Source organism: Saccostrea cucullata, unplaced genomic scaffold (genome assembly GCF_032062105.1).
Source record: "Saccostrea cucullata isolate Sc308-1 unplaced genomic scaffold, CSIRO_AGI_Scuc_v1 ctg3853, whole genome shotgun sequence".
In the NCBI taxonomy this organism is placed as follows: Eukaryota; Metazoa; Mollusca; class Bivalvia; order Ostreida; family Ostreidae; genus Saccostrea; species Saccostrea cuccullata.
In genome coordinates, this window is record NW_026920298.1 from 76763 (window position 1) to 92500 (window position 15738).

The 15738-nt window shown below is 31.6% G+C and overlaps 1 protein-coding gene across 2 annotated transcripts in view; it reads right to left on the reverse strand.

Moving 5' to 3' along the window:
• The window catches only part of LOC134246569 (metabotropic glutamate receptor-like), a 44734-nt gene that overhangs the window by 10898 nt on the left and 18098 nt on the right, over nt 1-15738 (reverse strand). The window lies entirely within an intron of this gene.

Below are 15738 nucleotides of genomic sequence, written 5' to 3' on the forward strand. Positions count from 1 at the left end.
ATGATAACGAACAAAGCTTAATGATAAATGTGATGACTTTAATTTTCAATCGTTGACTTCCCTAACTTATGCAGTGATCATTTCATGGTTCATGTTTTAAAGTCGATACATAAATCTTGCCAACAAATATAATATATCATTAAGTCAAATGCTGGCTGACTTCTTTCATACTAATTATTAGGCTTTTATTTACAAACTATATTGTCAAAGGATTCTCCTTTTATCTCCAGATCATGACAAGGAACATTCGGCAGGTGTGACCGGTCGTCTGGTGAAGCTCACTCCTCCATGGCACCTGATCCAACCCTTGATGTTTTTGAGGTCCGTGTTTGCTCTGCTCCTGATTTGTATCTTAATGGACTTTTATGCTTGAATAATGTTCATTATCTCCATGATACCACATAGTCTGACACATCTGTTTCATACTTGAATGTTTACTTGAAAAAGACGTTAATGGTAATCTAACAACCAAGCTATGTGATAAACGTGATGACTTTAACTTTTCTATCGTCAATTCCCTTATTTATGCAGCAATATACAATCATCACCTGCATATGGAGTATATATATCTCAGTTGATTCGATACGTAAGAGCATCCTCTACCTAATATGAACAATTTCTAAAACGAGGTAAATTGACAAGCAAGTTGATGAAACAAGAATATCAGCAGTCTCGTTTAAAGTCATCATTTCGTAAGTTCTGTGGTCGATACAATGACCCTGTCAGCAAATACAATTTATCATTGAGTCAAATGCTGACTGACGTTTTACATACTAATTGTTAGTTCATTATTTATACACTGAATTGACGACGGATTTTTCCGTTATTTTCCGATCATGACAAGGAGCACACGGCGGGTGTGACCGGTCAGCAGGGATGCTCACTCCTCCATGGCACCTGATCCTACCTCCGATGTTTAGGAGATCCGTGTTTGCTCTGCTCCTAATTTGTATTGTTTTATGGACTTTGAGATTGAATACTGTTCGTTATCTCCATATCCTTCTCCATGCATTGAATGCTGTTCATTATCTTCATATATTTCATTCATTAGATAACGAATAAAAAATTAGTTAAAGTATTATTGATGGTTAGCTTATCAAAAATTACATGTAGTAAAATGTTGCCAATATCTTGCACTTTTTTGTTAGGTGTATGTATTGTAAGGGTGCAATGATCTTCTGTAAAGGGGGAAAATCTCACCATATAACTTGTAAAAATTGCCTTGTGAAAGGTTTGTTAAAATTGAATGCGCCTTCTTATTATATTAGAAATCGTATTGAGAATCAGAGACGTTATAACAAAATTGTATATGAGTTAACAGAAAGTCGGCGAGCAGATATTTGTTATTCCAAATTTTAACGGCCTTAACTAAATATATATGAAGAACACCAGGGTGCATCTTTGAAGTTGTCCGATGTAATGGTGTTTAAAGAAAATTGGTTCGTCTTATGTGTTGCAAATAAATTCTACATTCACTTGTAGAAGATTCGTGTACATTCTATCTAAATCCCACACGCAATACTACTTGGAGGAACATAGGACCTTGAATCTTGTCTTCCCTGATTTAATTAAAAGATACGTGTAATCAATTTTCAGACCTCCCAACCAATACTAATTCATGAAAAAGGTCAGCTAGAGAAGATCAACCATAATTGTGAATGTTAAAATCCTTTCCCCTCTTTTATGAACGCAATCATGCAATATTTAGTCCAGTATGTCTAAAATGTTACATCATTACGAGAAAAATCACTCTATTTTTTAACGATAAAACTCGCATTTAAAATAACATCAGTTCCAAAAAGGAAATTATATTAATAAACAAGATGCCTTTTCCAACATTCCGTCAAATTTTATTTGAAAATGGTGCACAGCAAATGAATTGGGAATGTTTTTATTTTACATGTAGTATCAAACTCTAAATCGATAACAAAACATCGTGAATATAAGAATTAAGGTTTTATTTAACAAGAAACAACGCGGTAACAATCAATGACACGCGATTTCCATTTCCCAGCTTCTGACTTAAAACAGGAAGTGATTCCGCGCCGTAAAAAACATTACGCTGTACTAAGTGCTGCGGATGGTTGAAGTTAATTCTATTTACAAGGGAAAAGACGATCTAGAGATCCCCTGTCATTTTGAGACCACTCTGGAATTCTCGATGTTCGAAAAGCATTGATGTTATACTCAACAAGTATTGAAGGTGCTATATTTGCGCAATGCCCTTAAATGTTCGTACAAAAATACATTCCAGACAATGTCAAGGTTTTGTGATATTGCTCCTTTTCAGGAACAATATCATGAAACCTTGAGTATATGAATATGTGATATTTCTGACTATACAATTTTTTGAAATGATATGCAAGATTGTGTAATGCAAAAAATGTCTAGTTCGAACACCACTCGTTCCATGAAAGATGGCAGGGTTACGTCATTAATTCAAACGAAAGGGAATTAACAAAAGGGACTTAAAAGTAACACAGTAATAGGCAAGATTTTGGCAAGAATAAAGAACATCCTAATAAAACAAGTTTCATTGTTTACACGAAAACAACACATATCAAAGAATGCAAATCTTGTCAAACAAGTTCATTTTTATTAATAATAAAATGGCAATTTACACTGACTTGGCATCAAAACTATGGTCTAAATTTGATAATGTTCTTCTCTCTCTCTCTCTCTCTCTCTCTCTCTCTCTCTCTCTCTCTCATCACAGAACTGGATTATATAGTCACAAAACAAAATACGAATTTAGGTTTACTATGTACAGTATATATTAATTCAGATGAACAAAGATTTGATCAGTTCTATTCGCTGAAAACCAGATCACATGTTTTATTTTGACTTAAAAAAAACATTTTAATGAGATTAATTATACTTACGGGACATTAAAAGTGAATTTTTTAAATTGTTTGTTTTGATGTTGTTCGCTGATGAAAAAATGGTAGATTAAAAATATGGAAAAGAATATTTTTAAAAAAATCCCTAAATACTATAGTTACGATTATCATAAAAAAAAAAATGAAAAGTTTATAGTCTACGTTGATTAACATCGATTTCGGTCATCAATCATTTTTCTGTTACTTTGTTTTTATATAAATATAAAACTAAAATTTTACAAGAGCTTAAAAGTATATACCCTATTTTATCTAACGTTTTCTAACATTTTCAAAAATTTATTTTACATTATTTTTCCTGATTTTGTCGTTTTTGAATCAGATTTAATGGGAAAAAAGTGTTTGAGGTTAACACATCCACTTGTGAATAAAAAAATCTTGTTGATTAAGTAGTTTTTACCCCAAAATTTCACAAGAAAAGCATTTATGAAAGATTTTATGTGATGTTAAAAATGAATGAAGCTACTAATGCACAATGTTTGTTTTTATTCATGAGGACAGATATATTGCGTGATGTTTAATCTGGATTTTTTTTTTATTGATCTTATAGCCAAATCAATGACAAAGAAATCAAATTTAGTTTAGCATAAGAAAAATTGTTTGAGAGAGAGAGAGAGAGAGAGTTATCTTTGCCATTTTTCATTATTAAAATTGACTTGAAAAATATTTCTTTGAAGATATATAGATAATAGTTTGAATTAAAATGAAGTTGTTTTGAAATAGACTCTAAGTTTAACAGTGCTTTGTATACCTTTAAAGGAAAGAGACAGAAATGTCATCAAAAATGCAACTACAATGAAATATATAGAGATAACAAACAGTATTCCAGATGAAAAGTCCATAAAACTATCCAAAAATAGGAGCAGACCTCCAAAACATCAGAGGTGGGATCAGGTGCCATGGAGGACTTATCATCCCCTGCCGACCGGTCACACCCGCCGTGTGCTCCTTGTCATGATCGGGTAATAACGGAAAAATCCGCCGTCAAATCAGTGTATAAATAATGGACTAACAATTGATATGAAAAGTGTCAGTCAGCATTTGACTCAATGGTAAATTGTATTTGCTGAAAAGGTCATTGTATCGACCATAGAAATTACGAAATGATGAAAATGTAAGAGATAAACTGGCGATTTTACAAATAATAGTTAACAGATTCTATCCGTAAATCAGTTATGCAAAAATAAAGACATAACGTCACACAAAACAGTGAAATCAAACTCGTAATATTCCATTATCAAAAGGAAATGTTAATGGCGAAATATTATTGTTGTAATGGCACTACAAGTGCAAATTTGAGATGACAGAAGGGTAATAAAATTCACAAATCTGTCATAATGACACACAATTATTAGGAAAGAGGAAAAACAAAATTACGAAAACCTCAATAACAGAACACCGTCGCTGGCACTGCTATTAGTTTTTTTAGCAGATATATTCGGATTGGGTGAGTTGAATTTCGCGTATATATCAATAAAAGGAAGGAGTTTTATTGATATCAATAAGTAATAAAGTTATACAAGAAACATATTTGGAGCTTTTTTGTAATCCTTCGATAGCATTATTATACAGATACATATAAATGAGTGAACAAAACTATTATCTCCTTCACAAATGCTTTAAATATCAGTTACAAGAACTGGAGGACTCAAATCTTCATGAAAATAAGAGAAGTTGCAGAGGAGCATTAACAATTTCACACTGAAAAGTTTCGAATTTAAGAACACGCGATGCCAATGGAATCAGCTATTTCCATGGACATCGCTTGTTATTAAATTCAAAACTTTTTTAGCTTGATATATTTTATGCTTCTCTATGATATCTTTTCTTTTCATGAATTGGCCAATCTATCAATTTTCTATCACCCACAAAATGACAATTTAGTAACCAGAAATTATATTTGGGTAAACCTTGCGTCATTTTTGTTAAAAAAAAAACAGACAAAAAGAAAAGAATATGCCATATGTATTATAAATATAATAGTCATATAACATTTACTATCTGATTAAGGCTTCTACAAACATGTGACATGTACATGTTTTGCAAATATTTTGTAGATGACAATGGATTAAAAGAGCAATGCATTTAGATGAGAGTAAGAGGAAATAAGATTATCGTAAGAATATTGGGTTTTAAAATGTCACGCCACCGCGGTACATGATAGAAAGCAGAAAATTGGAGCACTGTGAAATCTTGACGCTGAAAAAGAAGATTTAATGAAAAATTGATCATCATTAAGTAATCAGAGAGAAGGATTAGCTTTCTACAATTTGACACCTCCCCTAATCTTAAGGACGCTTCACTCCAGGCAATGCGGAAAATCAATGAAGACAATCGCCGAAGGGGAAAAGTGAGTGCATTGAAGAACACGGAGCATTTTCAAATTTACAACGAAAACACAGATTTCATGATCAATTCCTTTATATCAAACACTGTAAAAGGACTTAAGTGATAATAAGCAACCCAGGGACATGAGTACAAGTTATAAAGTACACGTTTCTTCATGAAACTTCTAGATATATTGCACAACTATAAAACGCTATCCAGTGGTTTTTCTAAAAATTGTAAATTTATTGTAAAGAGGATTTTATTTTGCAAGATTTTTGAAGAAACGTCCTTTTAATTTTCCACTGGTGAAATTCTAAACCTTATTTATAAATAAATTTACTAGATAATCCCATTCCAAGACTCTAATATATGTACACCACTGCGAAACATGTAAGAGGAGTTAGGTACATGTAAAAGGTTTCTGTGGAACAAATTATCTTTTACGATCCTCCATCACCCCCTGAATGAAGACCGAAATTAATCATCCCTTTTGCACATCTGCATGTACAAGACACCACTAATCATATTCTAAAGGATGGTGTGGTTTTAACAACTCTCTGAACTCCTCTTACATTTTCATAGAAGCTTATTCATTTGTAATATGATTGGAAGTGTCCTGCACATAGATAAGCAATGAAATATATGGAGATAAGGAACAGTATTCAGGCTCAAAAGTCCATAAAACAATACAAAATAGGAGCAGAGCAAACACGGAACTCCAAAACATCAGAGGTGGGATCAGGTGCCATGGAGGAGTGAGCAACTCCTCCCGACCGGTCACACCCGCCGTGTGCTCCTTGTCATAATCGGGAAATAGCGGAAAATCCGTCGACAATTCAGTCTTTAAACAATGAACAAACGATTGGTATAAAAAAGTCAGTCAGCATTTGACTATATGATAAAGTGTACATCTATTTGCTGACAAAGTCATTGTATAAAAAAAACCATAGAACTTACGAATGATGACTTTGAACGAGACTGCTGATATTCTTGTTTCATCAAATTGTTTGTGAATAATTTACCTCGTTTTAGAAATTGTACATACGTATAGTAAGCATTTGCGTACCTGCAGATGAAGACCTATATTGCTGCATAAGTAAGGGAAGTTGACGATAAAAATGTTTAAGTCATCACGTTTATCATTGAGCCTGGTTGTTAGATTGCCATTAACATCTTTTTTCAAAGTAAGATGTGTCAGATAAAAGTATCTTATATCTCAAGCTCACCGGTATATATCGTATCGTCATAAGAATGGAAATAGGACATGGACAATACGTCGTCGATATATCTAAATGTCGAGTTGAAGGCCACAGCAAGTGTTTTCTTCTTTTTACATATAAGATTTTGGACAAATTCTGTGTCATATAAATAAAAAAAAATTGGTCTGCTAATAACAGGGCGCTATTGGTACCCATAGGTATTTAAATAACTTGTTGGAAAACCTGGTCTCCAAAAACCACATAGATAATGTCAATCAGAAACTGAAGCATCTTTTTGATGCCAACTTCAGAGTAGTTGTGTGAACAATCAGAATGTTCTTTCACAAAATAATTTTTTCAAATGGACAACTGACAAAGTAAGTAAATTTTCAAATTCGGAATTTCGATTTTCAACATGGTTACAAAGTTGGTCAAAAACGAGGCTTTTCTAGGGACGATTTCGAGTTGAAGTTTTTCAAAATTTCGCACATTTGTATTCAACTTCGCTAATCAAATGTTTCTGATCCGCTATACTCCTTTCAAACCCTTGGGCTATCGTATTCTTTTAAGGATAAATAACTTAAACTTTTTTTTTAGAAATCAGCAATATTTCTAATAGATTTACATTAAAATTGGTAACCTGAATAATGTTTACTAAGTATAGTGGGAGAATTTTATCAGATTTTATCATAAGGTTAAAATATTGTGCAAAATTTTGTATGGAATTATATAGAAAGCAAAACAAAGTCTCATATCTAAGCACTCAGGAAAACCTACGATTTTTGATATTTCAGTGATTTATTATTTATGTCATTTCAAATCAAAATTATTCAAAAAATGTATATCAATCCATGCATTAATTTTTTGTTTGTGTTAAGTACCCTACACTCGGAACATTGTTAATTACGTTATGTGATCTTAATTTTTTTCCTCATGCATACAGCTTGCGCAAGTGTTTGTAGAATAAGTAAAGGTTTTTCTGTGAATTGTATTTGATGTTTAAATCACAAGTTTCTTCCCAATATGCATATTTTAATTTTAACACACATTTAAAAAACAATCAACAAAGCTGTTGTAATCATTCTGAAATATGCTGATATATATATAGGTTTTACAGGATTTATCAAACAAAGGCAGTTGATGTCCGACAAAAGTTGATGGATTTATATCTTATTTCATATGCACTCAATAGTATTCCGTTTAATCAAAATGGAAATAAATGTACATAAATCAGTGTATCTAGCTGATTGATTCTTCTTAGTTTTGTGGGCCCTTTATACAGAATGGCATACATTGAGTAATAGATCTGCGTAGTTCTAAAACAGTTATCAGAACCCAAACCTTAGATAGCAAGATATCCTAACTTTCTTTAGAAAAGATAAACATGAAAAAGAATGGTTGGTGACCAAAGTTACTATGAAACTAAACATTCTAGAGTGAAATTTGGAGATAGAATAAAACATTATTGCTGCATCCACCTCCTTAATCTCTTCAATGATACAGTACACTAAAGCATAAAAAAGAAAAGTTGTTGTTTTTTTTTTTAAACTAGCTGTGCCACAATGACGATATTTTTGAAATGAAATAAAATTATCTCAAATCATACGAAAATAGAAATAGAAATAATGCAGTTTTGCAAAGTGAGAAATACTCTTTTGTATATTCTCCCAGACTGATAGGTCTCATTAACAAGGAGGTGTGAAAAAAATATTTAAAAGGATACGTAAATAAACACTGTTTGCTATTGTATAGAAAAACGCTGAGTACACACAGAGCTGGGATGAGCATATGCATCCTCTAATACAGATACCAAGTTATTGCAATAATTGTCAACATCCTTAATCACCTTTAAATTTAATGCAGGTCTTTGTGCTCAGTACAAAAGATTATTCTTTCAATAATTTAGCTTACAGTACGACAATAAGTCGTCATTACGTCATTTCATGTTCGTTATCTACTACTGGATGTCTATCTCCTGTGAAACATTTGAGGTACATGCAATTCTTATGTCGAGCATTGATAGAAAGATATGAAGACTTTCTTTTTTTCAATCTAAGGCCATGGTGCCTTTTGTGTAAACTACATAATTTGATATATCAGCAATATATTTACCATAATATGTACATAATGTACCAGTATGTGCGAGTTTAATCAATCTTATCAAATCCAAAATTTTATGAAATTAATTACAAAAAATTCGGGATATTTCAATTAATAATGAAAATGTTTTTTTTACTTTAAATCAGAGAACTGTGAATCAGGCCCTTCCGAACTAGTTTCAAGTGTGGGGCTCAGGAACAACCCAATATTGTCAATTAAAGTGTATTAAAGCATTACAACACCCAAGCAAATTAAATATAATTCATTAACAACCTATAAAGGAAGGGGAAAGGGATCATACCTATAATAGAAGAGGTACATCCATTAAATAGCTTTCTTAGTAGAGTATGTATCGGCAAAGTATCAACTTCTCCCTAGTGTCCCTGGTTTTTATGTACATATTGATATTTGCAACATCAAAAACATCAAACTTGCTTAAAAAATAAATATGTGCTTACATTTATTTATCCTTAACAAATGATCACAGACACACATCTGCTCTTTTCTTAGTGTTAGTTGACTTAGATTAAAATTAACAGAGTAAAAGATGCAAATTATACTTCCTCGGATTTTAGATATGCATTATGGTTTTGGCAAATTCCATTTAAAAGATTCATTTTAAATGGTTATATCACACAGATTGTGGTTTTCCCGTTATGCTTATGATACCCAAACGACAATCATTATCATTTTTATGCATTAATTTTGAACGTTAAAGAGAAACTATTTCAAAATGTAAAAGAAAAAATCTGAAAAATATGCTAAAACACCTCAATTTATTTTGATCTTAATTCTAAAGCTAAAAATCTTTTTCAGCCAAATCTTGTACATATCATTTACGGTGGTGCCAATAGGTTGTAAGACATTTGTAGTTCGGTCAATCATTGTATGAAAAATTGCGATAAGGAACAGTGATTAGGCTTAGAACTCTATTGAATGAAATATATGGAAATACATGAAGAACAGTATTCAAGCTCAAAAGCCATAAAACAATTACATATCAAGAGCAGAGCAAATACGGGCCTCTAAAACATTAGAAGTTGGATAAGGTGCCAAGGAGAACTGAGCATCCCCTGTCGACCGGTCACATTGCTGTGTGATCCTAATCATGATTGGGAAATAACGGAAAAATCCGTCGATATTTCGGTGTGTAAATAATTGCCTGACGATTAATATGGAAAAAGTCGCTCGGCGTTTTACTTAATGATAGATTGTATTTCCTGAGAAGATCATTGTATCGACCATAGACATACACAATGATAATGTTAAACGAGACTGTTGAAACAATGCAGTTTGGGAAGAGAGTGAGCACAGAATCTGAAACATGTCGAGTAAACGTAGAGAAGTGGCACTTATAGAGAAATTCAGTTTCATTTTGTTAATTAGTATATTTCGTTTTTCTCTTTTTTTCTTTGTTTTATGTCAATGTTATCATTGTTTCATGGCGTTTGTATTTTGTTGTTGGGTGTTTTCTATATGGTGGCATTAACAAGTAAATAGAAAAGAATTTTGTCAATTTTTTAAATTTAAGTGGGTCTGAAGACAGCTACTTTAAAAGCCTTACATGCTTATTTACAGAAAAAATCGCTTTGGTAAATGTGTCGTTCAGTATAAAATTTAACAATAAAAGTAACTTAGAATTAGTTTACTGTCCAATATCATTCCTCTACATGGTATACATGTATGTTCTACTCTAATTTTTGTAACTCTACCATTTGCTACAATGTTTTAATAATATTCTATTGAAGATTTAAAGATTGCAAACTGAAATTGAAAAACGCTTATTTTAATAGAATGAAAAATTACTGTATTAGTTCGCGTTGAAGCACAGTCATAATGATAGAACTGGAGAAAACGGAAATAGCAGTAAACATCCGAACTAATGAGCGCCTTTTTTAATCATAGGTCAAAAAAACAATTTGACATGCGCACAAAAAGCTATTTTTGAAGAAGGAACTTCACTCGTAAACTAAAAGACGTAAAGTTCAACTCATAATAAACTTTAAGCCGAATTACAGAGAAAGAGAGATGAAACAGATAGTGTTTGAGATTCTCATTACGAATTAAGTATCTCATAAAATAAAGATAAACATCGAGGCGGAATCATAACCGTTGCATGTTATTACAGGATTTTATAGAGAAGACTCCATTAGATACATTATATCACGGATCAAATGAGACTGCTTCGTCATGTGTAAATCAATTACATGAAAATTTACGAGGGCTATACCCTTAAATTACAAAGTCTAAAGAAGCAAAAAAGCGAGGTTTTATGTATATCGAAAAGAATTGTTCTTACTTATAGCTCGTTTTCTAAGAAACTTAATGAGACAGAAGCATTATGATTAGATTGTTTAACAAGGATATATGTTCGTCAAATTTATGCATAATTTCTTGCTTCACACGCCATGGAATTTTTGCATGGGAATCAGTTGAATAACAAACACAAAATACATATATGAATATGCTATTGAAAAAATATATTTATTTTCAGCAACACTTGGTGAAGTATCCCCGCAAGTAAAATTTGGGTGTCAAGAATAAGAACTTTTTCCAAAATCTCAAAAACATTTTCAAAAAAAAATCTTTCCTGGTTTTAGTATAAATAGGGTAAGAGAAAACAATGATATGTATCTTATACCTATCCACAAGAAAACAATAGACTTGATATAATGCTACACCTATAGATATCAATAGTGCGGTTGCTTACTCCTACATGGCATATGCTTTCTGTTTTAGAGGTCAATATGTGCTCTGCTCACAATTTGTATAGTTTCAATAGACCCTTGAGCATGACTACTTTACTTTACCTTTAAATTTTCTTCATGTATTTGCAGAGCAAGTCAAAGCTTGTCATCAAATTCAGACCAATAATATATATTTTTAAATATCATATAGTGCAGATTACATGTAATTTCTTAAAGATTTGCATGAAGTATGAAAAATAAAAAAAACTCAAATCCAATACATCCTATAAGTCTTATACTACCTAAAGTATCTAATTTTGCTTTCTCCCAAGTATTCACATTCACTACATAGCTGATATAATTGATCATATGGTTGACGGATAGCAAATAACGTGCTTTCACAGACGTTTCATTTTAACTTAATCAAAAGTGTGCTTAGGGTCTTCAATAAGAATGTCAATCAATTCAGTGGTTTAGCAGTGCAGCATATGAATACAAACACACATATAAGCCGAAATAAAAAGAAATTCTAAAAGAAAAATATTTTTCTTTTTTTACAATCAGTATTTTAGGAAATTTGAAGGAACTTTCTATTTAATTTTACTTTAAGACATGATAAATTTATCATTGAATAACAATAAGTGGAATTGTGTAAGTAGGGCATTTATGAAAAAAAAATAAAAATCTGAAATATTGAATGTCGTTATATGCTAAAATGCTGTTGACTTTAATGAGTATGATAAAAAGTAAATTAAAACCGAATGTCTATTTAAACAGTCAAATATATCAAACAAGTCATTCACTTAAATCAATAATCTCTATTTTTTTAAATACCTATTCGAATTCATTCAGACCACTTTGTCATAGCTATAGTAACGCATTATTTGCTTAAAAAATGATACTGCATGGAAGTTGTCAACTAATTATTTACAAAAAAATGTGATATACGCGTATATGTACAGGAATTAGTACAGCAAATACATTTCACAACTAATTACACTCAAGTAAAGGTAAGGAACACATGCTTAACATTTGAGCTGTTTTGACATAGTTAATTTCAGACAAATTAATCTTTAAGGATGGGTGAAGATGCATTTAAGTAAACATTCTTGACGCAGATAAACATTGTTTCTGTGCTTTACCTATTCTGCGATAAGCACGATAAGTAAAGAAATTTATGTGCTCACTAACTGAAGAGAGGGAAAATGAAAAAAGGTTAAACTTTTTGTGTTTTTGTTTCTGTTTTAAGGACAGATGATACCAGCTAATATATGTATGCCTGGATTGGTATAAATTTATTGACCTAGTTTGGTTGTAAATGATGTCACAAAGAAATAAAATTAAATTGTAAACTTTCTATAATGTTCAAAGTTCAACCTTTCTGTGACCATCCCTATTCATCTTTACACATTTTTGTCACTTAAAATCCAATTACTGTGAAACTTTAGATGAAAATGAAAATCTGTGCGATTAACCTTATTCATTTTACTTACAAGTATGAATGTAATTTAGGTTGTTATTTTCAGGATTTTTTATAATTTTTTTATAAAAGTTAGTTTGTATCATCTGTCCTTAACTCAACATGAGATTTCACTCAAACCGGTGGACGACTGCAAATTTAGACCTATACTTGGAATGTTCTGATTTCAATGGCAGTGAGGGTTTTTTTTTTTTGCTAGCACCTACATCTACTGCGTAAGATTTCAGAGTCTCCGCGTAATTCATAAAATGGTGTAACTTCACTGTATCTCCTTTTTGCACGCAGGCACAGTTCTTTAGAATGGCTGTAAGCAATTCCGATACAGCGCTTCAACTTGGACATGAAATCCATTACAATAAGAGAAAATCTAATTTATTAAATTATTTCTACAAGAGTAAATTCTGTTTCAGATCCCATGGATTGACTGGTTGAAATTGGCTAGTGTATTGACTATTTTTTAGAAGTTGTATTGTTTAACATCTCTCTTGTTCGTAACATTGTTTTAAGTATTTCATTAATGTCATGGAATCAATATTCAGCATTATTGAAAACCACAACCATATAATGTAGTGCATAAATAGAATTCAAATCTGTAAATCCCCGTAATAGGTATTGATTAAAAACTAGAATAGTATTACCATAGATAAATTGACTGCCTGATTTTAACATCCTTTGCTTATATCAAGTGCGATCTTGTAGGTTAAAAAACCATGTTATACATAAATTACAGTCCAGTCTAGATGGTTGCAAATTTTGATCCGAACTCAGCACTAAGCCATTTTAACAGGATAAATCTTTTTCATGCTAACACCTACTGCGTCACTGAATCTCGGTTTAAGCGGTCTCATCCGAAGCACCGGTTCCACGTCCCACGTGGGATTCGAACCTGCAACGTAAGGAATAGCTCCTTATTCCGCAATTTTACAGCCAACGCTCGAATCAGACTGTTGTACAGCGGACGACTATAAATATCAAATATACTTAGTAAAAAGAAAATATCACCTTCTGTAAGACAGGATATTCAAAACAAAAAAATACGAAAGTATATACTTTGATATTTCTGCTTACGCAAAACTTTACTCTAAAACTATTCCTCAAATTGAGAGACAGACTACCTTAAGTTTGTTATTATTGTTTATTCCATGCTAATAATATAAATCTTGTCAAAAATATTTAGAAATCTAAGTAATATTTCCTTGGAATGTAAAAACATGCATGCATTACATACCACATTTACATTTTTTTTTTTTTTAACTTTTTCTTATTCTTTTTTTGAATTCATCAAGCATCAGTGCACTTTAAAATTGTGTAATTTGTATTTCCCCCAAAAGCAAAATGCTTAGAACATTCATTATATCTAAATGAACATTCACCAATTCTTAATAGTAAAGAGTCTTTTCAATAGACAAGTATGAAAATTACATAATTTTATCAACGTAACAAACATGAACTTCCTAATGATGAGGTATCAAAAACTTCAAGCAGTGTGACCAATTAAATTTTAAAAGACATTAAGTGCCAGAAATGCTTCCTCTACGATAGAAGAGGTCTTTAATAGCAGGCGTGTGATTGTTGACTAAAAATAAACTTGGTTTTTGGTGCTCTCTTGATAAACCTTGGTCGAACCTCTGTTTAGCACAAATTTATAAAGTCTTGAAACTTGACATTATTTATTAGTCATTATCCTATTTGTAATTTCTTAATAAATACTTTTAATACAAAAAGAAAGAAATACTGTTGCTCTTTTATAAAGACCTGGGAATAAAATATTTGGTGGATGAGAATAACAACCAAGATTTTTTTTAAAATACAGTATCTCTGATTCATATGTTTATTGATAAATGATCTTGATAATGTATCCAATAAGTGGTGTCACACGTTTGTTCTCTGCGAGAGTGCCATTGAGATATAAGAAGCTTGAGATGCTTTAAATGTTTATGTATATGGTTGCAGATGTTTCAAAATTCTACTCTTATAAAATTTTCTTAAGTTTTTCTTAGTTTCTATATGATGGAATATATGGAGACAACGATCAGTATTCAATCTCAAAAGTTCATTAAACAATAATTTAATTTCAGTTGTAACGCGTCATTTGATTGGTTAAACGTTATTTCCATTTCGTATAACATAACTTGCCTACGTCACAATGAGTTACGTCAAAAACGTATCACTCCGATTGACGTTACTTTTAAAATAATGCTCACTTTGAAGCCTTTTTCTGGAGGAAATAGTGTCTCATTGTCTACATTGAAATTAAATTATAAGAAATGAAGCTTATTTCAACTTATGTTATCCGATATAACAAAACTTGGGGCAGTTTACGCTTATTTATAAACCGCTTCGCGGTTTATAAAGCGTAAACTGCCTCAAGTTATGTTATATCGGATAACATAAGTTGAAATAAGCTTCATTCCTTAAATATTAACTTAGAGCAGAGCAATCACGGACCTAAAAAAATTATCAGAAGTGGGATCAGGTGCCATTGAGGAGTGTGCATCCCCTGCTGACCATTTACACCCGTCGTGTGCTCCTTATCATGACCGGGAAATGACAAAAAAAATCCATCGACAATTCAGTGTGTTTATATAGTGACCTAACACTTGGTATGAAAAGGTCAGTCAGCATTTGACTTAATGATAAATTGTATTTTCTGTCAAGGTCATTGTATCGACCATACATGTAGAACTCATATTTTTATATTCATTTTATAACACTTCATAAAAAGTCTTTCTTTCGGACTTAAAAAGAGCCACATCCTTTAACAATTGAGATAAAATCAAGCTCTTAAAGATAACAACCTACTAAGGAGGTAAAAATGATACAAGAGGAAATGTTTACGATTCAGAATCTTTTTATAAGTCGCGTGTCTTACATTAACAAAACACATAATTACGCAACGTGCAAGCTTTCGTGTGCTTATTAAATTTTTAAAGCAGGTTTTTTTTCATTCGTGATGTTGATGCTTGATAAGTGATTTATTTTTAGTTTAAAGTTATCTTTGTTTTCACAAAGGCAGTGATAATTAATGATTTGCATGTATTTGATTA